General features: G+C 41.2%; 1 long non-coding RNA gene across 2 annotated transcripts in view; it reads left to right on the forward strand.

Moving 5' to 3' along the window:
• Positions 1-26,133, forward strand: part of LOC136104024 (uncharacterized) — a 161,755-nt gene that overhangs the window by 17,410 nt on the left and 118,212 nt on the right. Inside the window, exon 12 of one of the 2 annotated variants that reach the window (XR_011739837.1) lies at positions 11,341-12,823. This is a non-coding gene — a long non-coding RNA (uncharacterized lncRNA). Of the gene's footprint in view, positions 1-432; positions 6,998-11,340; positions 12,824-26,133 lie in introns of those variants that run through there. The other variant, XR_011739838.1, reaches the window with a different exon arrangement.

Below are 26,133 nucleotides of genomic sequence, written 5' to 3' on the forward strand. Positions count from 1 at the left end.
CCCTTTTAATATTCCGTTATACTTAGGGTTGATTCTCCATGTTTTTAGGTGGAACGGTATTGCAGAACACACTTTTACCGGTTGGGCTGTTTGGTTGCAAATTATGTTTTGCTGCATTTTTGGGGCAAGGTATGGGAAAACCACCTGACTGTGTGTTACCAGGACACTGAGCTACTCCCAGCACTAAAATGCTATAGATATAATAACGGAGATGTACAGAAATATGAGTTTAGCTGTGTGAGGTAGTTTGAAACCTCCTAAACGATGGGCTTACCCAACACGAACAAGAAATTTAAAAAATGTAAATTATACTGGTTTATTAGAGAGACGTGGAAAACGCAGAGTGAGCAAGGCACAATCAGGAACCTTGGGTGGAAAGAAATGAACTCCATAAAGACAGAGCTAAATGATTCTGTTTTTCCGTATTCCCAGCTGGCTCAAGTGTGGGAGAGAAAAGCACAACGTTATCCAGGAATTGATGCCGAGATCCATGGGATTGGTGTGTGCGGCTCTGCAGCGGAGCATCTCGTGAAAGACGCGCTCACTGTCCCCAGCTATTGCCGTGTTTTTGTCAGCGTTCCAAACCGGATGGATGCAAAGGGTTGTAATATCTAGGTTTGGGTTGAATAACAGAAATACATCTTAATTGCAAATTCAACTCATTCTATGACTTAGAACAAGAAGTACTGAGGTGCTGTTCCTTCTTATCTTGATGTATGTAATGCTCCATCTGTTGAAGAGCCCCCGTTCCTCCCTGGGGGCACCTCTCCCCACTTCACACGCATCTTTAGGTACTGGAGGAGCTGCTTTGGGGTTGGGAGCCTTTTGTGAATGCTCCTCTCTCCTAAGATGAGCATCTCCCATGGCGTTTGCATTGCTTTACTTAGGGACACCAGACCATTCCGGCAAAGCCTCTTCTGTGGTGGTTTGTGTTTTTGGTGTTTTTTTTTTTCCAGGACCAATAATTTATCTAATCTCTGTGTTTTGCTAATGAATAGATAAACCGAATGAAGTTGCGCTAAAAAAAAGTTATCCATTGCTAAAAATGCGGATGGATCCTGTTCCTTATAAAACAACCTTCTGTATTTGTCAGTCGTTGCTTGCTTTATTTTTAATTTTATTTTTTATTTTTGCTTTCCGATGGAGTCAAGCCCCCTAAGCGGGCAAAGCAGCTTGTGAAACGCGCTCCGCAGTAAAGATGGGTCTACTTTGAATTTTGTTTGAAAGACAACCCTGCAAGTGCAAGGAGGGCTCCTGGAGGTGAGCGATGCTTCGTTCAAATGGAAAATCGCGCAATGATTTTGGGGAAGGAGACTTGAACAACCCTGGTAGCTTTTGTCCAACAGGGTGTTTTGGTATTTAATGTGGGGAAGAGGATGATAAAGCTGAGGTGTTTTACTTTTGGGAGTTTAAAGCTGTTGTCTCAGTCATCCCCTTGGTTTCTTTTCAGCCCCTTCCCTTCATCCGCATCCATCGACCGCGGGCCAAGCGAGACTCGCGTGAGCGCACAAATGCTGCCCCAGTAGCAAGTGTCGCGTTCCAGCAGCTTCCCAGCTGCTCTGTTGTCAGCACTTTTCCACACTTTTGAAAACAAAAGGTACAATATATAAGTTTTCAGTGCTGTCTATGCTAAAAACAGTGGAGAGCTAAGCAGATTGAAGGGAAGAGTTTTGGTTGGTGTGTTGTTTTCTATCAGCTCTTTTCATAGTGACATTTACTGAAAACAGTGTAACTTTTCAGTTATGTATTTATTGGATTTTTAATTGAAAGGACCGTTATTAAAAACCTCTGACAAGCTAGATAAGGCTGTTTTGGTTTTAACAGGTCCGCTGAGAACTTACGATATAATCTATACCTATTTATGAGTTAATTTTTTCAATGATATAAATTTTTTTTGTCCTTCTGTGAGGTCCTTCAGTGTCTCCTACTGCGGAGCCCAAGGGAACCAGAAAATTAACATCTAAGGCAGCGATCACAGTGAATTATAATTGCACTGTTTTGCATATGAAGAACTAGTTTCTTCCACTTCTTGTTCTTGTTAAAACCTTTGTCACGAGCATAAATTACCAAAATTTTTCATTGTTTAATATTCCACGTTAGTTCTAGGGGAAGGAAGACAGCGTGACCTTTGTGCTGCGCTGCTTTCTGGTTTGGATTTCTTCTCCCGCGTCTTTAACAAGAAAATAATCAAAACTGCTGAATTCTTGCAGTTCTTAACAGCAAAGCCATCAAGACGTTAAGTTTCTTCGTGGTCCTTAGGTGTGGGGATACCCCTGTGCAGAAAAGTGTTGGCAAGGGGGTGACCCGCGTGGGATTTCCCCTTCTGATGACTTGCTCAGACTTCTTAGACAGCCTCCAAAATTAAACTGCGCTCATTGTGCTGTGGGATGGGGACAGATGCCTGGTGAACATCCAGATAACTACCTGCGCTCTGCTGCTTTATCATGACTTTGGTAAAGAATATAAAATATTTCTAGGGGGTCTGGAACAGGCAAGTTTGGTAGTGCCGTTTGGCTCGTCATGGGTGTGTTGGAAACTCCTTAGGAAATCTGAATTGAGCTTTGAGTTGATGACAGAATCTCCAGTCTCAGGCCAACAACCTGTTTTGTTATGGGTCCAGCCGGCCTTGGCATAGGTTTCTATGAAGTCGTGGATGAGAAATAAGTTCGTTGTACTTTTTGAAATGAGTAAGTCTTTCTTTTTGGGGTTTCACCTCCCCATTAACTTTCAGTGAGGAAGCACTGGTGCGTCATGGCCACAGGTCCGACAGTGAGGATCAATTAAGGCCACGTAAATTCTGTAACGCTCAGTTGCGTTTGACAGTTTCTTCTTGTATTTTATTGCTGCTAGTAAATGCTGTCTATTGTTTTCTTTAGAATTACAGAGAATCACGGGAATTGTCTTCTGCACATTCTCTTTAGCACTAGTGTTACCTTCCGATGTTACATTCCCCTTTCCTGATTATTATATTCTCCTTCTTCACTGTTGTATTTTCTATCACTTCTGGAGAAGCAGCAGGAAGCCTGCAAGTGCTGCTCACCTTGGTGGATGCTCAGTGACATGACTACGACCTCCCTGTTATGAGTTAGGTGCAGTAAGAGGGTGATATATAGGAGCAAAGTGTGTCAATGACTGTCTTCCCTCAGCTCATTGTGTAGGAAAAGAAAATGTATAAACAGCAGAGGCAGAAAGGAGAAAGTGGTGTGAACAAAGGGGAGATTTCATACACCTGAATGAAGGTATCCAGACAAGGGGCCCGAGTATTAGGGCCTCAAGTTGCGCCAGGGGAGGTTGAGGTTGGATGTGGGGAACAATTTCTTCCCCAAAGGGCTGTGGGGCATTGGAACAGGCTGCCCAGGGCAGTGCTGGAGTCACCATCCCTGGAGGGTTGGACAGACGGACATGAGGTTCTCAGGACATGGGGCAGTGCCAGGGGTGGGGTATGGTTGGACTCGATGACCTTGAGGGTCTTTTCCAACCAAAATGACTCTGAGTTGCCTAAGTCAAGTTATCATTGTTTTTATTCCCCTGGTTCAGGACTAAGGGCAGACCAGGCACATTAGAGGCCACAATTCAGCACAAGCCGCTCTCTCCTTCGTGGCACTGGGTCCCTCCTTGAACTCGTAGGACACAAAGGTGACAAAGAGCTGCTGTTATCATCCTTTCTCCGAAGTCAAACCATTTCTGTGGTCTCTCCACACTGTAGTTCCTCACTCATCTTCTCCAGGCAAGATGAAAGCAGAAGATGGAATATTGGCTGAAATAAAGGGCAGCAACTCCTGACTTTGTCATGGTGTGCAAGAATAATTCCTGCTGCAGACCTACCAGTGCTGCCATGGCAAGGTCTGACACGTCACTTGTAGTCGGGTGGCGGAAATGCTGAGTGTCGCTGCACTCAAAGCCAGCTTGCCCACTTCACGTGCAAATGCTCCGAGTGAAAGATCTCTTTATTTACTCCTTTTACTGCATTTCCTAGCAAGATGATTATGTTACATGCTAACGAGAGAATAGCCTGCTCAAGCCACCTATGCAATGACTGTAGCATAACAGATCGTTTAGGGGAGACAGTTTAGAAAGTCTGAAGTGCTGTTTCCAGAGCGCTCCCAAGCGTGAACACACAGTTTGGTTTATAGGAAGCACAGTTGTTAGGAACAGCAGGAACGGAAGGATAATGAAGAGCAATTGTGGAGTGAGGGAACTAGTTCATGAAGCACTATAAACCACCTCGTTTCTAAGACACCAGTTCTAATATGATCCATGTACTGAAAATAACCCATTTTAGACATGAAGCTTTTTGTTGTGCAAAAATATTGATGAATATAAGAATTCCTTTGGGTTTCACTGACATTACCAAGATGCTTAGCGCTGAGTAAGTGCCTGGATGGTTTATCCAGTCTGGGCAACATGGGCTGGATGATTTTTCACTTAAATGGGAACTCCTAAAACTGCACCATAGCTGCTTTTTTCATGGGCTTTGCTTTACGCACATGCTTAAGAGTTTCCCTGAAGAGCCTTGTTTACTGCAATCCCAGTGAGCAGGTTTTGCTTGTGGGTATAAAGTGGTCAGCATTAATTCAAAGTAGTTGCATGTAAATGTGAAATTCCTACACAAATCTTCCTGCTTTACGGAAAAGGTGGTTATTGGTGTCAGCTAATTATTCTGCATGAGAATAGTCTCTCTAATTCCAGGGATTTAATTTTGGACTAGTATCAAAAGGAAATAAATGTAAAAGTTTATGTTGTACCTCAAAACTAAGCAGTAATCTAAATTCTGATTAATTATAGGAAGTTGAAAAATATCATTTCAGAAAGGCATTCAACAGAAAATGCCTCTAATTAAGTATTGAAGGATGATGTCAAGTGGACAAAATAGTGGACAAGCCTTATGCGTGGTGTGATCCCCCATTTGTGCTTTGTGGCCATTCAAATGGCATCTCTCAGTACTCCATCGCACCTGGTCATTTTTGTGGAACTCGGGGCAAAGCAGGGATGTTGGGCTTGTATTGTGGAATCTTTTAAGGCTTGACGTACCTGATAAAGTGGTTTCATGGGAAATCCGTCCATTCTTCTCCAGACTCTGAGGAATGAGGTTCATAGCTCTACTGCTGCACCCTGTGGAATTAAAAAATGAAGTCATGGCTCCAATGTAGAGAAGTGTCTAAGCGTGTGCTTAATCCTGAGCAATCCATGGGAGTCAATACAAGTTATGTATGCAGAAACGGTTTGCCGGCTTGAGCTTGTGGGCAGTGGAGCTCATCAATAACAAAAGTAAGTGGATTAAATAGAGACTGTGGTTCAAGAGAGCCTGTAAAAACAAAAAACCCAACAACCCAGAGCCTCGTGGTAAAATTGAACATGCTCCCGTGCTTTCCTGAATAATAAAGTTTTCTTAACGTGGCGCTGCAATGGATGGGTTGAGGAGGGAAGAGGATCATGGCTTCCAGTAACGGACTCAAAAAATAAAGGGGTATGCACAAGTGAGAAACACTCGGGAGGCAGGAGTGAAGTGAGAGCTGGAATGTGGATCAACAGCAACATCTGAACCAAAAGGGCTGGGAGTTAGCGCCTGGCATTCGAATCATCCAGCACCAAAAAAACAACAAACAATAGCAAAGGATGCAGAGCTAAATGTAACCCTGTGCTAGCCAAGTGTGCAACATTTCCCCAGAATGTAATCAGCTTTTTGAAACAATCACACAGGTGGTGTGGCACAACACAGGGACCTGAAGGAGAACCCGTCTAATGAGTGCAGAGACGAGACCGACCGCTGAAGGGCACCACTTACTGCAGCTTCTCTAATCGCGCTGTCATACGCTAAGGAAACTTGCAGGGAAAGGACAGGAAAGTGTTGGAAGAGCTGCTCTTTGGGCATGGGGGAGGTTTATAGGGCTTGGAGGGTTGTTCCCCCAACCCTCATCTCTGTTTTTACATACATATATATATAGAGAGAGAGAGAGATGAATGTTCTTCAAGAAGTTTGGAATACATACAAGTGGTTTTGCTTCAAATGTATGACCTGAATTTGAAGCTAAGCTCGATTTATTGTAGAGCATATAAAGAGAGGTGTTTGAGAGAGTAAACAAGGAAAAAATCAGTTCCAAGGAAATACAGAAAGGGATTTCTTGGGGAACAGGCAGAGTTACGAACAAGTGCAGAGTGTGGGAACTGCACAAACCCTTTTTCAAGTGGAAAAAGAAAGATGGTGCTATTTATCTTGACCTTGTCTTAGGGAAAATCTCACACTTCAACAAGAGCAGATGTTCTATTCCTGTTCTTTCTGTAATTTGCTTGGTTGGTTGTTGCTGTTTGTATGTTTGTTGTGTGTTTGTTTGTTTTTGTGTGCCAATCTGAGCAGTGGTAATGGGAAAAATAAAGCAACAAAAATTTAAATCCTGTGTTTAACAACAAACCCTCTCTTAGTTATACTTTATTGCATGTAAGTAACCTCAGAGAATTGGAGTCTTTGAACATAATACAACTGCAAAACTTTCAGAGAGATAGAAATGTAGCAAATCCATTACTTCTTCTAAATCAGCAAGTCCTAGTTCATGGTGTATGACTGATTTAGTTGCTTCCACAGCGGTTCCAAACTCCGGGACAGGATGTGATGGGCCTTGAAAACAAATCCGAGAGCCCGTTTCCAGCATCATATCCTACCTGTAAACCGCAAAAGGACAGACACAAATTAAACCACAGATTTTCTGCAGATGAGGTGCTGCTGAAGAATAAACCTGAATTATTGAACCAAAAAAACCCCAAGAGCAGGGTAATTTTCACGTATAGTACAAAGGTGTATAAGGCGTATCTATTGTTTTTTATTTCCTTGATATATTTCTGCAGATTAGCACTGTGGTAATACTAGGATTAGCTCATTTTTCCCACTGGATTTGTTTCCCACCAAATTTATCTCAAAAGCTATGGGTTTTTACATTAAAACTATATATAGATTAATGTTTCACTCCCGAAGCGATAGTTCCTTTTCATCTATCAAAATAAATGTGGCACTCGCTGTAATTCATTCGAAATACCATCTTGCTCTGCTTGGTAATGATCGTTTTCAGCTTCCATAAAAGCCGAGTAGAACTCCGGATCCCAGGGAAGTTGAAGGGAAATTTGTAATCGAGTGGAAACAAAACTTCCAGCAAGACCGGTGAGTTTTCCAACAGAAAGATTATTCTCTTTGTGAGTAAATTAAGTCCCTTACGGCTGGTTTAATATATATATATGTGTCAGCTGCGAAAAGAATGGAAAGGGAAATAGCGCTTTCTAATTACCTTCTTCATCTTTGTGTACAAATGTGCATGAGGCTGTGCCAAAGGGTTCACGCTTTTAGAAGAGCCAGGGTTCAGACCTGGGCACAGGACGACATTCAACCTGGTTCTTATGTCCATGAAATAGGTACAATTTTGGCATGTCCTCTTCCTTCCCCATCAGGTCTGTGAATCTACACCCAACTCTTCATGTTTTTCCCTTACGAGAATCCCAAAATATTGTGTCTGAACTTAATGCTTTATGCGTAGTTTTCTGCCCTTCAGGTATTAATATTTCATTTCAGAGAAGACAACAATAAATTAAATTGGGTATTATCGGCACTCTAATGTTCTTAACAATATTTTTGCTCAGCTCCTGAACGGAAAACTGAAGAATTAAACAGCTTTTTGTGTCAGCTCAGTGAGGCTGTTTCTGTGGGAGCTCCAAAGTGGGACAGGTTAATTCCGACACCACCAAAGTGCTGTCGCTTCCCTAGCTGACATGGGAAGTGAAGTCTTGGTTCATGGAAGCAACAGAACAGGTTAGGCTGCAGCTTCACATTTTGATTCACAGAATCACACAGAATCACAAATGTCAGGGACTGGAAGGGACCTGGAAAGCTCATCCAGGTCAATCCCCCCATGGAGCAGGAACACCCAGCTGAGGTTCCACAGGAAGGTGTCCAGGCGGGTTTGAATGGCTGCAGAGAAGGAGACTCCACAACCTCCCTGGGCAGCCTGGGCCAGGCTCTGCCACCCTCACCATGAAGAAGTTTCTTCTCAAATTTAAGTGGAACCTCCTGCGTTCCAGTTTGCACCCATTGCCCCTTGTCCTATCATTGGTTGTCACCGAGAAGAGCCTGGCTCCATCCTCCTGACACTCCCCCTTTCCATATTGATCCCCATGAATGAGTCCCCCCCTCAGTCTCCTCTTGTCCAGCTCCAGAGCCCCAGCTCCCTCAGCCTTTCCTCACACGGGAGATGCTCCACTCCCTTCAGCATCTTGGTGGCTGCGCTGGACTCTCTCCAGCAGTTCCCTGTCCTTCTGGAACTGAGGGGCCACAACTGGACACAATATTCCAGGTGTGGTCTCCCCAGGGCAGAGCAGAGGGGCAGGAGAACCTCTCTGACCTACTGACCACCCCCTTCTAACCCACCCCAGGTACCATTGGCCTTCCTGGCCACAAGGGCCCAGTGCTGGCTCATGGTCACCCTGCTGTCCCCAGGACCCCCAGGTCCCTTTCCCCTACACTGCTCTCTAACAGGTCATTCCCCAACTTATACTGGAACCTGGGGTTGTTCCTGCCCAGATTCAAGACTCTACACTTGCCTTTGTTCTATTTCATTAAATTTTTCCCCGCCCAACTCTCCAGCCTGTCCAGGTCTCTGATGGCAGCACAGCTTCCAGTGTCAGCCACTCCTCCCAGCTTGGTGTCATCAGCAAACTTGCTGACAGTCACTCTGTTCCCTCATCCAAGTCGTTGATTAATATATTGAATAATCCTGGCCCCAGTACCGACCCTTGAGACACTGTACTAGATCCAGGCCTCCAACAGGACTCTGCCCCGTTGACCACAACTCTCTGGCTTCTTCCATTCAGCCAGTTCACAGTACACCTCACTACCCGGTCATCCAGATTTTTGAGCCTATTGACTAAAACTCCTACTCATGAGAGTAGGCAATGCTAATTAACTAAAAAATTATTAACATTTTGTGTGTACAATGCCTTTCCAGTTAAGCATCTGGTCTAAATAGTCCAAGTAACATGATTCATCTGTACTAAGTTCGAGCAGTGCTGGTGGTGTTCGGCCTGGTTCCCATATTCCACACCTTGGGGTTTTTTGGGTAACTTAATTAAGCAGTGCTCGTTTGTTTGAAAGGTTATCTTAGCTCAGTTTTTCCCCTCAGAGTTTATGTCAAAGTTTGATGCTGTTTCTTCCTTGTATGTCTGATACAGTTATTGGTGGATTTTATTTTAATAAAAATGCACACAGACTAATGAGTGACAGAGACAAAGTTTAACAAGTAACCAAACCTTTTTGGTGTCTTTCCCCTGAAATTTTGCTCCGTTAGTTGGGCAGGGTTTTATTGGTATCAGTGAAAGTGGACACCAGTCAAAGGTTTAAATCTTTTCCTAAACCAGCATGAAAATTAAAGAAATTCAGGGCTTAATGGAGAGCTCATTAAATTCCCATTGGCTGTAGCACCTATAAACTGTTACACACAAGGAGTGGCAGTATTTAGACATAATTATGAGGCTAATAAATGGAGAAATTAACTTGGTGCGGCCTTAGGCTGAGCTGGGCAACTGATACCTTCTGTGGACATGTCCATCTAGGCCAACCACGGCCAATCTCGCTGCGTTTGGGGAGGTGTTTGCTCTCTACCCATTTTGGCTGATGAAAAAATATCAAGAAGAGATTTTTGAAGAGGTTTGTGGAGATAAGGAGGGCAGCTCGAGCTGGAGAGGTCTGCAGGGTTTCATCGTGGCCACCGACCTTTTAAGTTTTCAATAGGAGAGCGTGGCTAACAGGAGGAGAAATTAAAGGAGAATAAATAGGAACTCTCACATTCTGCCCCAAAAATGACCTTGTTCCCTGCTCCCACGAAACTGAAAACGATGATTAATAATTTACCAACCCGCTGTCTATTCAGCAGGTTGTAGGTTTACGCAGCAACGCTGGAATTTAGAGTAGCTCTAATCCCAAATTAATTTGTACTCGTGTGGAAGTGGAATGTGTTGGAGGGACTATGATAGGAAAGAGGGATTCACGGTACATTATGACCGAAGTGAATGGAAATCCTGTGTTCAGCTCAAATGCAGGGATGTGGAGAGGGAGAATAAGTATATCTGAGATAAAATTTACACTGGGCACTGAAGCTAATGCCATGAAACCTCATTAGGGTTTTGAAACCCAAATTGCATGCCAGAGCCTTAGAGCTAATATCCCAACAATGAAACCTTGAAATGTATTCAGGCCTCAAAGTGGGGTAATACTGACTTTGTGTGCCCCAAGGTCTCCCCATGGTTTCCCTACGGGGGATCTAAAGGAAACGCTTTCTCGAGTTTTATTTACGGCTTTGATTGCGGCACAGCTGGTATCTCCCACACCCCCATGGATGTCCGCGGAACCGCACGATGTTCTCTGAAAACACAAAACCTCTTGTTTTGCTGCCCAAAACGCTTGACTGAGGTTGAAGCATCTGTATACGAGAAGCCACAGCGATTATTTCTGGTGATTCTTCATTTAGCTTGGAGTCGTGCGTCTACAAAAAGGCTGAGATCGAGCAGCAATCTTGGCTTTTCCAAACACGTGTAACGTGGGGAAGACATGGCAGGAAGGGAATGGTGCAAGCTCTGATGCAGCATAGACTTGAATATGCGTGAGGAATTTTCATATGCAGCAGGATGGATTTTTTTTCTCATGTGAGACTATATCTTTGATTTATTCTGAATAAAAGAGAATGTCCCTTTCAAATCCATTGAGTTTTACGTTAGCCATAACCTGAGATTGCCTCTCTGGGGGGATCCGTTACTTTGGGGAGCGGAGGATTTCGGAAAGAGGCAGTTGAAGGTGGAGTGGGATTGCCACAGCTGCAGCCCTTCTGCTCGCAAGAGGCTTTTTAAGCTTGATTTCAATGTAGGATGAAGAAAACAAGCTTTTCGCTGTTCCTTAAACTTTGTTTTGGGGTGATTCTGTTACTAAGTTGTTTTGCCTGCTTCTGTGTTGCATCATTTCACACTCTTCTGTTTCGCTTGCTGGCAAATACCTGTATTTTCTTGTCCTCTCTGCCGGTTGTCCTTGGTTTTGGTTTACATTCAGTTCTATTTTTACATGTATTTTTCAGCAGAAGAGCGAATTATCCCAGCTTGTTAAGAGAGATGAAGTTCTTTAATAAATGTAAAAGTAAGGGTGTTTGAGGCTCCTTTGTACCACTGAGTGCGCTCCCGTTATTTAAATTGCCTTCCAGGGAAGTCCATGGCTAATGAGCTTCTAGCATATATATTTGGCATTCATATGCCTAGTCCTGAGATTAGGCTCTATTTCTAGGTATCTATAGATTATTTTTAATTCTCTTTTTATTCCAGACATCGATGCAAAAAGCCAATCTCTGTGCCTATATTAACAGCAGCAGAAGAAATATCGCTTCCACATGCAGAGCCAGTTGAAGACAATTGGTTTTATTATTACTGTGCTCTTCACACTCATATGCCTCAAATTGAAGCAAAGCCATTTGGATTTATCTGCTGTGTCGGGGCAATCAAACGCCAAGGCGTGGTAGTCACCGACGATGGATTACTTCGGATTTCACTGTCATTATTTGCCTTTGGAAGCAGAGCGAGCCATTCAATCCAAGCAAGGATGCTTCAGGTTTTAATTAATAATTTTGGCATGCTAGTATTAACTTTTATTTTAGCTTCTTTCATTAATTAAAGATGACAGCTCTGTGGTCAGAGGGAGGAGTGCATACTGTATGATGAAGTTTGACAAAGAAAAGGACGTTTCAACACAGCGAAAGAAAAACCCATCGCTGTCCATCGGATCTCTGGCTATTAATGTTAAGGCTCTGCCATGATCCAAAGCAGACAGCTAATTTATTTTAATTGCTAAAGCGTTATCGCTTAGAGGACCGATAACTAAGCAAAGTTGTTAAAGCTAGGGTATTAGACAACAGAAATTGTTTTGCGCTTGTATAATTTTAATTAATTAGTTTGGGCTATATGCTTTTGTGTGCAAATGTGAATGTTTTCTTGTGTGAATAATGGAAATGAACCCTTGAGAAAGAGAATGGATTTAAAAATGTGGGTATTTGATGTTACATGATATTGGGTGTGACTGCACAGATACAACTCAACACCTCTTCTACACGTAGTCGTAAAGTTTATGATTATGGACAAGCATCTTTTACTGACAGAATGTGTAATATTTCACAGGAATGGTAACGTGAAGGACAATGAGCATTTCTGGCAGGTCTAAATCTTTTATCCACACACTTTGACTCTCAAAGTCACCTTGCAGGAGTCAGAACTCAGGCCCGTTTTAAAATTCAGTGTTTCGGTTGCTCAAATGACAGAAAATCGAGTTGTGAAAAATTCTTTCTTTCTGCTGAGAATATGGAGACCGTGCGCGTAACATCCGTCAGCATCCCTAAAATACAAGCTTTGGTGGGAAAGGACTGTGGCAATCCCCCCCGCCATGAGCTCCGGAGCTGCCCACAGGGCAGTTGGGGGCTCATTTATCACGTTTTCTCTTTATCACGTTTTTTTTTGTCCTCTTTTGTCCCCCTGTCCCGCCCGCGCGGCCCCACTGCCCATCCCGCTCTGCGGCCGCGGCGGCTCCTCACGGCTGAGGGGCGGGACCCCGGCTGACAGACAGGCCGCTCAGCCAATAAGAGACCCAGACCTGGAGACGCGTCTGGGTCATCTCCATATATGGGCAGCGCCGGTCCCGCCCGCGGTCTAACGTGGCGTTAGCGCTAAAGCGCCGCGGAGCAGCGAGGCTGTGGGCAGAGCCCCTGAGATCGGGACCGGCTGAGGGAACTGCCCGGGACAGACCCTCCCCTGTGCCCCGGTGAGTGATTGTCTTCTGTTTCTATCCGTGAGTGAGCCCTTGAGCCCCCCGGGCAAGCGGTTATTTCCGCTGGGTGCCCTGGAGCGAGAGAAGCTTCTCTGAGTGAGTGCATATGCTGGGACCCCTCGTTGTTCTTGTGTGGTTGTACAATAATACCTTATAGGTCGGTCTGCCGTTTATGAAATGTTGTCAGAGTGCTGAATAATGCTCAGTAAACTCTGGTTTAGTTGTTTTTTTTGTGCTAAAGGGTTGTGGCTGGCAAAAAGTCAGTCAGGAGTTGGTTGTTTGCACGCGCTGGTGTCTGGCGCTGCTGTGGAAACCGCCCTTGGTTGGGCTGTGGTGGGTGCAGCGGCTGTTTGCTGAGGTGGTGCTGCTCAAATGTGCCACTAGTGTTTTGTGGATAAATTTGTGTTCTTAAGAAGGATTTGTTTCTGCAGCCCGAGTGAGTTTGATACTAATATCGCTGGTAGTTTCTTCACATTGCGATTATTTGTTGTTAGAAGCTGTCCAAGGCTGTCCTGTGTGGGCAGGAGATCTGGCTCTGGGTTGGTAAACCGCAAGTGGAATTCTCTGCACAAGGCCGAGAAAACAGATCATTAATCATATTTCCCACACGCAGTAGCAAAGGGTGGTTGAAGGAGACAGACCCTGGGCTGGTAGGGTTGGCTTTCAGCTGGGGAGTGGATATGGACGATGGTCATGGCATCGCAGGGCTCGTCTTTTGGGATGGGTTTTAAGCAATTGCCCAAGTTGAGCAGTAGGTACCTGAGGCGGGAAGGTTAACGCTGACCTGGGTGTGTCTCGAGGACGTTTCCCTTCTCTTGGTTCACTGCATTTTGCAGTGCAAAAAGCAGGAACAGGTTAGAAATGTCCTGCACACTTGCTGTATGCTCCTTACAAAGCACTCAGGGACTGACCGTGTACTGGAAAAACTCCATTGACTTGATAGTGATGGGCTTTTATTTCGGGCCTTTAATGCATCTTTTTCAGACGTACCATCTTTGAACAATTTGCTTCTTGGACATACATGCTTTTCCAACTCCTCTGAATTGATTTTCCCTCATTTCAATTTTATTTTGTCCTGCTCCTTTCTTCTGATTTGAGTGGAGAGTTCAACTGATAACCAATTTTTCTGTAATGCTGGTTATATTATGTAAGTGGGAACAGCATAGCATCTCTCTTTGTTCTCAATGGGAAGTGACATACTGTTGATTAAAATGTATTGCTAATATGATTTGATGAATGTTTCAGAGTACGTTATTGTTTTACTTTTTCATTTCTGGATGCTTTTTATTTCTGTTTTATCAATTCTATTTCCTCCAGTTGCTTTAGATGCAATGTATGATGCTAACAACGTGTCAGCTTCAAAAATCAGAAGCATGAAATGATACTTTTGCTGAAAATAACAGACAGGGGAGTGATCTATAATATTCTTTGAAATATGCAGTTACTTTTGTTTATTGTGATGCCAGTTACATACAGAAAAAGAAGGGAAGATGCTTGGATTTCCTGTTTAAAATTATTCGACATGGAATCATAATTTATAGATGGAAGACAGATATATTATGTAACTAGCCCCACTCTGATCTAAAAGACTATCCACTTCTAGCGCTTCTTTAAACCTCCTTTAAGCTTCCAGCATTCCTTGAGAAGACCTGCATGCAAGTTTTATAGGTGTTCAGTCTATTAATCCCAATTTTTTCATCTTTATCCAATAATACTACAATTCAACTCACCATATTGAGACACTCGTATTCCCTTCAGGGATCTGGGTCGTGTATTTCATATCATCATTTCAGCCTCTTTTTGACATAGTGTTTTATAATAATACCCCCCTTGCACTGGCATAAAGGACTAAGGGAAGTTCAGCTGTTGATTAATGAAAAAGAAATATACATAGACTGGAGTAAACTAATTCTTATCTCTTTTCACCATGGCTGTAGATATTTTTGCCTTTGAGATCCCTTTTAACAAGGTGTGTGTTTTCCACTATTTGCTTTTCTGATGTCAGCCTTATCTGCCACTATAGAATAATTTGATGGTTTTCTTAACATGATTTTTTTCTCACTCTTCTGGATGTTTTAGGAAAACATTAAAGAATAGGAATGATGGACACAATTCCCTTGTTGCTGCAGAAGATGCCAGCTTGGCATACTGCTACTCCTCATTGTCTTTTGTTTGCATTCAATTAGCCGGGGTTTGGATGTGTCCAGCCCAATTTGAATTAACGTTTCAATTACTCTTTCATGAAAAAGAGAGTAGATGTTTCATTAAATTACATGCTTTATTAGAGTAGCCATTGCCATCCTTAAATAAACTATCTGATGTGTTGTTTTACAATATAAATGGTTTTGCATGAAATATCACAACAGTTTTGAAATATATATTGTTAGATTTTTAATGACTTCTGTATGAGTGGATAATAAACCGATCTAAGATGAATTTTGATGCTTTTGCTGGATCATTTATGTTTTTTGGAGCCCTGCTTTAGGACACAATCGAGGCAATCACTTAAGCACGTGTCTGACACTTAAGGATATACTTAAGTATGTTTGTATTCAGATAAGTGCTTAAATTTGCCATTTTAACTGTAAGATGAGCTGCAGCTGTGAGAAACTGGCTATCGAGCTGTATTTCGGTTTGCATTGGTAATGGCACCACTAAAGCAATTAAACTTTTTGTAAGGTTTGTCAGCTGCCTTGGCTCTTAGTGCTCACTCCGCAAACAAAATCAGACTGTTTTTTTCCTTTCCATTCCCTCCCCAGGTAGTTTAATTTAAATATATTTTTTCTCCTGGCCTATTTGCTAGTAAGAAGGAGCCTGGTAAAGTAACTGTCAGTAGTTCTACTCAGACAAAGTAACGTCTCTGCTCCTACAGCTGCATAGTAGACTCCTAATGATGGCATGAAGATATTTTAGAACAAAGACATTAAAAATCCTGGGTTTTATTGGCAGTTCACGTGTCTGCTATAATTAGGACTGCACTGGGAAGTTTGCTTTCAGTTCAGTTGAACACATCTACTTTTGACCTTGATGACCGAATAATTTCTCATAAGCTCAGTCATGGATTAATGTTGAAAAAACGTAGGTGACTTTTTTCTTTTAAACTCTCCATTGTGAATATATTAGCTGGAAAGCCATTTCATCAGTGCCGTAATACTTAAATACGGGATTGAGACAGCTGGAAGATGCTGAGAACAGCTATGGAAATTGTAAAATATTTATTAATACAGCAATACTGCTTTATCTTGGATTCAATTTATAATTTAAATTGTGTATCACAAGGGTATCTTTGTTCTTGGAAGTAGTTTTGCAAATGTCAGTTTAGACACATGCTGTATAAATAACTAGCTTTCTTTGCTCCGTATATAGACAACGTAATTTGATCTTTAAATTTAAACAAGTATTTCTTATTATGTTCCTGAATAATGCATTTGGGTATTTTCACTTCTGCTGCTGGAATACTGTTTACAGGCAGGAGAAAAATCTGACTACAGCTGAAATGTGAGAGTTTTATAAAGCTGGTCTTAGTTATTGAATTGGGAAATAATAGAAAAAACGTCTGTCTTTCCATATTTAAAGCTTCTGAGCGCCTGATCCAATCTCCCAGTGGTGGTGAAAAAAAGCGCCCCAAATGAAATACATGGTAGAGCCATTGCAAGAGTCAGAAATCTGGTTTTGTTTCTGCATCAACTGTGGTGTGGTTTTGTGTAGGTAATTTGGGGCTATTGTTTTCCGTCCTTACATGTGCAGTGTCTTCTGGTATGCTAAATATTTTTCACTTTCCACTCTTTAAAATGAGGGTGATAATTCTTAGCTTGGGTCTGCAAGTGGCCTCAATGATGGAGATGGAAGAGACTTCACTACAATTTAGTTTTATGTGTCCGATCCATCCCCAAATTCTAATACTGAGGTGCTGATGGGTGAAGGGGGAGGAACATAGAACATAGTCCAGTTTCAGACCTCTGCAAAATCTTCACCTCAGACTATCTTATAATATAAACCTGTTTGGAAATTTCATTTTATGGTGTATAAAGAGCTTGGGGAACATTTAAATGGCCTGCTATTTATTATGCAAGGACATTATTGTGTCTCATGGCATCAGTAGGACATTTACAAAAACCCAGCTAAATTAAATTGCTGATTTAGAGACCAGACTGCAATCAGGGTTTTATTTTGTGTCACCTTTTTAAGAACAGACTGGTGTTAACCTTCAGAAATTGAAAGAGGCACATGGGCTTGGATCAAAAAGGGGACTTGAGCTATGTTCTTAAATAACAGGGAAGTTCAGTCCTTGTTTACATGCATGGGACTCTTACTGACAATGATGAGCTCAAAGCTTTAGATGCTACTTGCACAGAATAAATAATCAACAGTGGAAAATAACTCTGAGGCACTAGCTCTCAAACAGACAGGCTTGAGATACATGCTGTGATTAAGGAGGTGGTTTAGAAACTCCCATAATAAAGTGCTCTGAAGAGATGAATATTGCTTATTACCAGGCTGAAAGGTGAATGTCTGCATGGGATAACGCAAACTGGCAGAAAACTTTTGTCGTCTCACATCATATACAACATATGGTAAGTCTCATATGTCATAACATGAGAACTTGATGTTCTCATGAAGTGTATCAGGACAGTACATCCTCTTTGTAGCCCATGAAATTTCAGAATAAAAGCAACAGTCAAGCAAGAAAAAAGTTATTTGCACAAAATAGAATAGGATTTTAGAAGCTTTCTTCATAACACTAAATGCGTTTTGTTCTCATTGCTAGGAGCAGATTGAGGCCAGCTTTCTGAAAGTCCCAGAATTGTTGGTTAACCTGGTAAATAATTGCCAGTTACGGGCAGTTTATGCAGAATAATGCTATCACTTGTGAATTAGCTACGTCAGGAAGATTTTTCCTGGCAGATGATGGATATTGAAGAGCAGAAAAGTTTGAGTAATATGGTTAAACAGAATCCTTAATTCACTTCACTGTGTTTGTTCTCACATTCACATTAAAGAAGGTAAATGTTAGCAGTCATAGCATCAGCATCAACTATGGAGAGAGAAGCTCTTTCCTCATTTGCATCTTCAGATGGCCCAGTTCTCTGTCCTTTATCTCAATACTTGAATAAAGGCGCAATTGATCCCTACGGCAGGTCTGCAAATCTATTTTAGGGACAAAACTTCAGCAGCGTTTTTTGGGTACAAGTGGGAAAGTTTACCTGAGCTTATTATCAAAGCCAGACCCAAGCTCTATGCTTAATGAACAGTGGTGCTAATCATCAATGAGATATATTCAGGAAGCCAGATTATACAATATTTAATTTGAAATAAAATCTAAAAATGTAAATCTTATTGCTACTTTAATCTGACAATGCCAATCTTCTAACCACCACTTTTCATGTAGTTTTGTCTTAATTATACCAGGTTCAAATAGACAGTTGGCTCGCAAAAGCTTTGGTTGTTCACCTTCTGCTGTCTTTGTAGCCAGACGAATAACCGACCTCTGAATCTGTCCCGGAGAAGCTTGTAAACAGATATTTTAACAGGTAAACCATTGATTTTAACCTTGAGCATATAGAAAACAGTGACAGTTCTTTTATCAGCAGAAGGAAGGAGTTATCCATCATCTCTGTTTCTGAGGCTGATAGCTGAACTGGTAACAACCACGGTGTTCAAGATGTTCTGCTGTAGATTCCCCGCTCTTGTGGTGTACTGCAAATAATTCTGATTAATTTAGCTGGGCCATTAAACTCATTAGCTCCTGCAGTGTTTATGGGCTGACATCCACTCAGGCGTGTTGCGTTAGCAAGCAGTTAGGAAAGGGGATTTTTATAATTCATTGAAAAAGCATCCTTTCCCCCTGATTTTTCCCCTTTTAAGGAGATTCTGCTGATTTGACACCCCTCTGCCCCTTGAGCTGAATTATGGAGTAACTTTATCTGTCAGCCCCTGGCCTGCTTCACTCTGCTTTACAGAACCTTTCTCCTCCACATTTTAACCCTACAGAAATATACCTTAAACTTCTAGATCTTAAAATAACTACAGGCAGTGTACAATTCATCCTGCTCTTGGCTTTCTCTCTGGAGACGGATTACGTTCCTGGGAGCCCATCACAATTATAAAATGTGATAAATCCATGGCCTTCATGGAGTGATATGAATCGAGACGGAAGTGTGACTTCAGTAACAAGGCAGCACTGCACACTTTATAGATGCACCCTCATAGAGCTTACACCTCTGAGCAGAATAATATTTGAAAGCTTTGGGCTTATAGATTTTTAAATCACTCCCTTCCTCTACCGCAGTTTACTTTTTGCAAGCTCCAGACCTTCATGTGTAATGTCTCAATTGCTGGTGGAAATAGTGTAACACCGGATAGGTTTTCAGATTCTCCGTTGGCAAGATGTTTTGTTTGCGTTGTTTTTAATTAATATTTAATTGGTGGTGTAAACTGGCTTAGTTCTGTCAAAGCTGATGTTACTGTATTGATTTATACAAACTAAGAGGCTAACTTGGAGTTAAAGGAAGGGGCAAATACTTTCTTCATACGAAGAAAAAGGAAATGAAGAAAAGAGATGTCACGCTGTGATCTGTGGTATGGTAATAGCAGTTCGTTGAGTGCTAGAGAAAGGTGACTCCTGCAAAAGAAAATGATTGGGAGCTTTTTGCCTTCCTTTTTTTTTTTTTTGTAATCTTACTATCATCATAGGAAGTTTATTGCCAATTAACTTTATGAGAAGAATTTATGGCGGTGGTAGGCAATTAAATAATACGGTATGTATTTATGCAGTGATGAGCAGAATTAATATAAGTTCTTTATTTGCTTTTTAAGCTCTGCCCAAGCCTTGTCCCCAGGTATAAGAAACTGTTATAACTGAGAAACTGCTGTGATAAGAAACAGTATTTTGTAAAAAATCAGAACATATTTTCTCTTATTTATTAGTGTTAGTCATAAAACTCATACTGGAAATAGCACTCAAATGAACTTCTTACCCATAAAGATCATTGAAACGTAACATGACACTTACTACCTGTGGTACATAATTAGACTCCCATTCACTTATACAACCATTTATTTCAGCCACAAATGTGATGATTTTGAGACAAGTTGGCTTTCTATTAAACCCCGAGAATTTTAAATTGAACTCTCTCTCTGTATTCCACTCTTCAAAAGGCGTTATTTCAGATAAACTAGGCAAATCTACAAAAACAACCCCTTATTTTGTTTATGGAGTTCATGACTACTTATTGAATTGCTTTTTTCATTTTTTTTCCATTGCATTTATGAAGTTATTTATATAATCTTTCATTCTCGCTCCCTAAGAGTGACTTTAATTACAAACTAATTACTCTATTTATCCATCTGTAATTAACGTATGCTATTAAAGATGATCACGATTGGGCTCTTAAAAATTACTCTTCAAAATCTCCATTTGCAAAATAAATTCTGGTTTCAAAATGAGCTTCCAGATTTGCCTTCAAGTTCTGTTATTGAATATAAGCATTAATAATGTATTTAAGTTCAAGATATTTTCTTTTTTAATACAAACCTGCCATTTCTGCAAGATTATTTGGATATTTGTTGTAGACACATAGTCATTCTCGAAAACTCAGTATGTTACTCTTTGATTTGTTTTCTTACTTATTAAGAACTATTAGGAAGGTGAAAATTTTGTATACAGTCTCCTTTCCCCCTGAGATTAACGTCTTCAGGTGGGTGAATCAATTGTATAAGCGAAGTTGTATCTAATTTGGAAAGAACAGAACACCATCATATGCTGTTAGCGCTATAACATGCAAAATAAGTTCTGCATCCTCTTTAGGAGGGCAAGGGACTTGTCGATTAAAATAAAAAACCCAAACTAAGGTGCCCTTCAGTTTATCAACAAGACCTCTCTTTACTTTTTGGTAATGAAGAATGTGGTCTCCAAGTCATGTTTTAATCTAGAAACTTGATACCTTCTGCAGTACAAGGATCAAACTGTCTTCCCTATCTTAGAACGAATATATGTTTTCAGTCTTTCAGTTTAATCTAGTTCACGAATGTCTTAATGAAAACCTGACTGCTGGAGAGCCTTTGGTCTGAGCTCTGGCAAGCTGAGCAGAAGGCTTTGAATGTAGTGTTAGAAACAAGGAGTCACGCACAAAGTTCGTGATCTTGGAGTAAAAAACACGGTACCAGCTGAGAAATGTGAAGCAGAGGTTGGCTTGCAGTGCTCCGCTTCTTTTTACAGTTATTTCTGTTTTAATGCCCTCCCTGCCTCTTGTGTCTTTTCTGCTATTTCCCAGAGAAAACCATTCGACTTGGGAGCAGATACGGATATTAGTGAAATTATTCCCAGGCTCTTTTTGCATTCTCTGCTTCTGACATGAACATTTCAGATAGACAGGGAAGGTCGTAGGCTGAAATTACAAGTGCAAGCAGCCATTAGTTGGACCAAGATGTATTAATCACTATGCTTAGCACTCTCCCTTGCTATGGTGAGGAGTTTGAAAATCTTAATAAGGCACCTTTCATCTTAGACATACAGAACTATGCTATTTGTAAAATCTTCATGCCAAAAGTGATTTCAGCTTAAATAACAATCTCTGAGTACGTGTTTCAACATTATGCATTTTAGTTTATGTAACTACTTTTAAAACTGCTTTACAAGTGTTCTTCACAGCAGGGACCTGTTTCAGAAAGCCTGAGTGAATGAGAAGCTGAAATTACATTTTCAGACATGACAGAGGAGAAAATTCTACAAGTGCTTACATGAATAAAGATGCAAATTTAGGTACTCTGGAAAACAGTAACAGGTTCTTAAACTAAAATCCGTCTGCATCTTTAGTTAGGTAAATGCCACTAAAAATGTGGCCTTTAGCTGCTTGCTCTCTTGTTTTCTGGGAAAAAAAAATTAAAGGGTTTTCCTGGACTTAAAGCTACTTAAAAATTTTTGAATATTTTATCTGAGGTGTATATTCTATACTGCTTATTTGTATGTGTCATTAACTGTGAAGAACAGCTTCTTCATGTAATCACTCACATTGAATGACAGCCCTAGATGGGAAATACAGGTTAATTTTGCACACAGCGGAAATGCAGAGGAGGATGTCTGAATAGGTTGGAGCTCCCATGTTGAAAAGTGAGATATTGCTGTGCTGGAAATGCCGCTGCTCGCGTCCGCATCGAATTTGGGTGCAGGAGGAGCACAAAGCATATCCAGTATTGCTGCCTCTGCTACCAGCGTGCCCGAGCAAGAGTTAAAAGGCACTGATTAATATTGCAACATTTACTGTCTCAATGCCAACATTTCATAATGGTTTTTATTTTTTATTTTTCCCCTGAATATTCAATTTACATTTCCATTTTGCCTTTTTTTATAGTTTATGGTATTTGATATGACTGTGGCCCCTCTTGATATTGCTGCATCATATGCATGTGTTTAAAATGGAATATCTCTGTGCTCAAACCCAAATGTGCATACGCTGTTCATCGGCACGTTTTGTGGTAAAGGCGATGTAGAAACAAATCAGATCTGCACTTTGCAAATTCTTAGGTTTGGTTACGGTGCAGAAACCGAATTTGCTATGCTACCACCTTTATCGTAAAAACGTGAAGAGAATGATTCAGAAGACTTGAGCCACCATTAAGTTGAGTTTATAGTCAGAAAATTTCAATCCAAGCATTACAGAAAACTCTTCAACAGGTCACTTGTGATATTGAACTGCTTTGTGCCTTCTGGGTAAATAACTCAGTATGCACAGTGATACAGCTGACCCGAGAACCATCAGCATGGCAGTACTCTAAAACTCACCTAAGACTTCAACAAGCTTGGATAAGGCTCTCTTAATTAATGAAGCTGGAAATATTTAGGAGAAAACCCATTCTCTGTGATGTATTATACCGATTTTGTGGTTTTGCTGTTATTTGCCTTTCAGCTGGGTGCATTGTATTTAGTGGAATCATTAGAGATTTTGACGAGGTGCTTCATTTAGACTAAATACTAACTAGAGATATTTGTGGGGAACTTTTGATTAAAGTAAATGAGGCACATCTTTTGATGGTACCAGGTAATATGGAAAAGGCAATAAAGGACGGACACAGATGAAATACAATGGTAATCAACAGTGGTGCCATGGTATTTTAATTCAGTGTGAGATCTGTGTGAAGTCCTTAGAAACTACAGTACTTTCCTGATGTACCAGTCCTCTAAAATGAAAAAAAAAAACTACTTTGAATTGGCTATGATTTTTATATGTTTGTTTTGGGTAGCAAAATAAAAATATCCCTGAATTGCATGGTGTTTTGTCTGCACTGCAGCTCTTTGACTCACTAGCGCCTTGTTTACAGTTACTTTCTGTAGTAAATCTTCCCTATTGTTTTGCCTTTATTTGCTGTGCCAGAAGGCTCCTGAGCTAAAGCACATAACTGCTATCCTCCAATACTTTTGCATTGCTCATTTGTCATTTTAACTGGCAGTTATCTTGATGGAAAGTATCTGGAAGTCACAAAATGTCTGGAATACTCAGGATCCAGAAAGAGTATGAATTTTTGAAGCAACTAGTCATTTAATAGAAATGGTATAAAATTAGCATGGGAAAAAAAAAGGTGAACTGTTTTGCTTAATTTAATGCAGAAAACTTTTCCAGCACAAAATGAAGTCAGCTTGCTATCCAAATGCTTAACCTAATTTTATTATGGGTTTTGTGCCCTTTGTGCTGCTTTCATTTTTAACACAGAGAGACCCTGAAAACCCCATGTTTAAAAATAATTTCTTTTCAGGTCATTTCCTAACAGAGTGGTTATACAGGGCTGTAGTTTTTTTCCTTTTGGGTATATGTTTATCTAGTGTATAAAGCAGATTTTCAAGCGTCATGCCCACTTGGTGAGGCAGAGATTGACCTTTCCCTCTGGTTGCAGCCAGGACATCCATGGCCATGGGAATGATTTTGCTCTGTATGAAGAAGAGCAGGACAGTCCTGGATGTGTCCTTTCTGTTTTCTCAGCAAGCTGCGATAGGAATGCTGCTTGGGAAAGTGGAACAAAAGCTGCCATGCTCAGCATCTGGACTTGTACAAGTGTTTTATCCTCAGAAGCTTGTTGGTGATGCCGTTTGGAAGGGCAAGTGTTTGCATACCACATGCTGTGTAGGCTAAGCTTGCAGAAAAGAAGCTAAATCCCTAATTTACCAAGTTGTTTGGAGAGATAGGAACAAGAAGCCACTGTGAGCTCTGAACTACAGCATGATTTAAAAAAAAAAAACCACAAGAGATTTGTCTATATATTGGTATTAGAATATTTAGGCTCTTTGCCACTCCACTGTATAACAAAAACGATAGTTCTAATTATGCTTTTTTAAAACAATGTTTTTGGGTTTGTTTTTCCATTTGTCCCTGTATTGTTACAGGAATCCGTCACTTTTTGTAGCCAGACTGTACTGTCAATACTATTGAAAGAATTACCTGATTGTTCCTAATTAATAGGCTGTACTACAATTGAAAACTAGTTGGTGTGGATGCTTTTGGTGGTCTGTAGTTATTCTTGGTAGATAGAAGTTGTAGGAGTCAAATATTGCAGAGTGTGCAACTCCAACGGAACAGGGTGGGGAGCAGCAATCTCAGGTTTGCCAGTGCTTTATGGCTCTCCAGCTCTAGATAATGTACTGCAGCAATCTATTTTATTTTAATGATGGAGAAGGGGAAACATGTAATTTCTCAGTCATTTCACACATGCCATTAGCAACGTAATTTGAAAAGATAATGATTTACAAACCACCTGCTATCTGGCAGATGCTTAAATATTGGCACGTGCATGGAATATAATATGAAACATATCTGAGGGTTTTAATTGCCCACTAATGTAATAGCTTCTCTTCTCCTAGAGAATGCTTTCCGTGCAGGTTAATGAGGTAAAGATGCTTTTTCTTTTGAAGTAGATCTGCTGGGAATCTTTTTTAATAGACGACAAATGAGGATCTTCACAGGTTTCATCAGTCCTTTTCAGTTACTCTTATACTAGCAACTTTCAAATCACAAGAACTGAGGAAGAACATCAGGTTTGTAATAAAGTGGGACCTTTGGAAGCATAATGAGAAGAAAAGCTTATGACAGGTCCTAGTATTTCAAGAAAACCAGTGATGTGTGTTTTATCTAAAATGTAGTGGGGACCTCCAGTTTTCTCAGGAGCCCTTGGAAGTCACTTTACAAAGCCATATTCACTAGAAGCCTACTTTGTGTGGATGATCCATGCTCAGCACAGGACAGACATGGGCCTGCTGGAGAGGGGCTGGAGGAGTCACAGAAATGATCTGAGGCTGGAACAACTCTACTGGGAGGACAGACTGAGAGAGCTGGGGTGTCCAGCTGGAGAAGAGAGGCTCCGGGAGACCTTAGTGTGACCTTTCTGGACTTAAAAGGGACTGATAAGAAAGACGGGAACAGACTTTAACAGGGCCTGTTGTGATAGAGCAAGGGCTGATGGTTTAAACTAAAAGAGGGAGATTGACGCCGGACATGAGGAAGAAATTGTTGTCCCTGAGGGTGGTGAGAGCCTGGCCCAGGTTGGCCAGAGAGGTGGTGGATGAACCATCCCTGGAGACATCCCAGGCCAGGCTGGACGGGGCTCTGAGCAACCTGAGCTGGTGAAGATGTCCCTGCTCATGGCAGGGCGGGCACTGGGGGAGCTGGGAAGGGCCTTCAACACAAACGATTCTGTGTTTCTATGATTGCAAATCCTATGCTAAAGTCAAGGCTACAGTGGTGTTTATTTACATCATCAGTGATGCTTCCAGCAGCTCAGGCTCCAGAGCTTGCAATGAATGTTGATTATTTTTTTATGCATTTAACAGCAAGTAGCTAAAACTGGAGCTGACACCTCTCTACATCAAAAGTGTGACATCTCGATCAAAAGAGAATGCTTTGCTGGGAAATAAAGCCTTCAGTGTGAGTACCCGTGGAGGAATTTTTGTCGTGGTCCAGGTTCCATTCAGAAACTGCTTTTTGTTTACATTGTGTTCCCTTCAACCCACAAACCCCCACACATCAGTAAGAAACAAACCCATAGCCACTGTGGCAGCATAAGCTGCTGAAATTTCGTAGAGGTACTTGGATGCGCATCCTAATGCAGAAGTGTCATCTAGACTATTAATTTTACCTGTCAACCAAAGTCAAGTGGGGAATGTGAGCTTGCTACAGTGTATTTATTATGGATATTTGCTAGGATTGTAAAATGTTGTAATAGTCTTACAGACAACAGGATTATAAAATCAACACCAATGTATTTGTGAGGTATGTGCTGGAAATACCAGGTGGGGGAATTTGCTTTAGCCACCATGGGGG

Source organism: Patagioenas fasciata, chromosome 6 (assembly GCF_037038585.1).
Source record: "Patagioenas fasciata isolate bPatFas1 chromosome 6, bPatFas1.hap1, whole genome shotgun sequence".
Lineage (NCBI taxonomy): Eukaryota > Metazoa > Chordata > Aves > Columbiformes > Columbidae > Patagioenas > Patagioenas fasciata.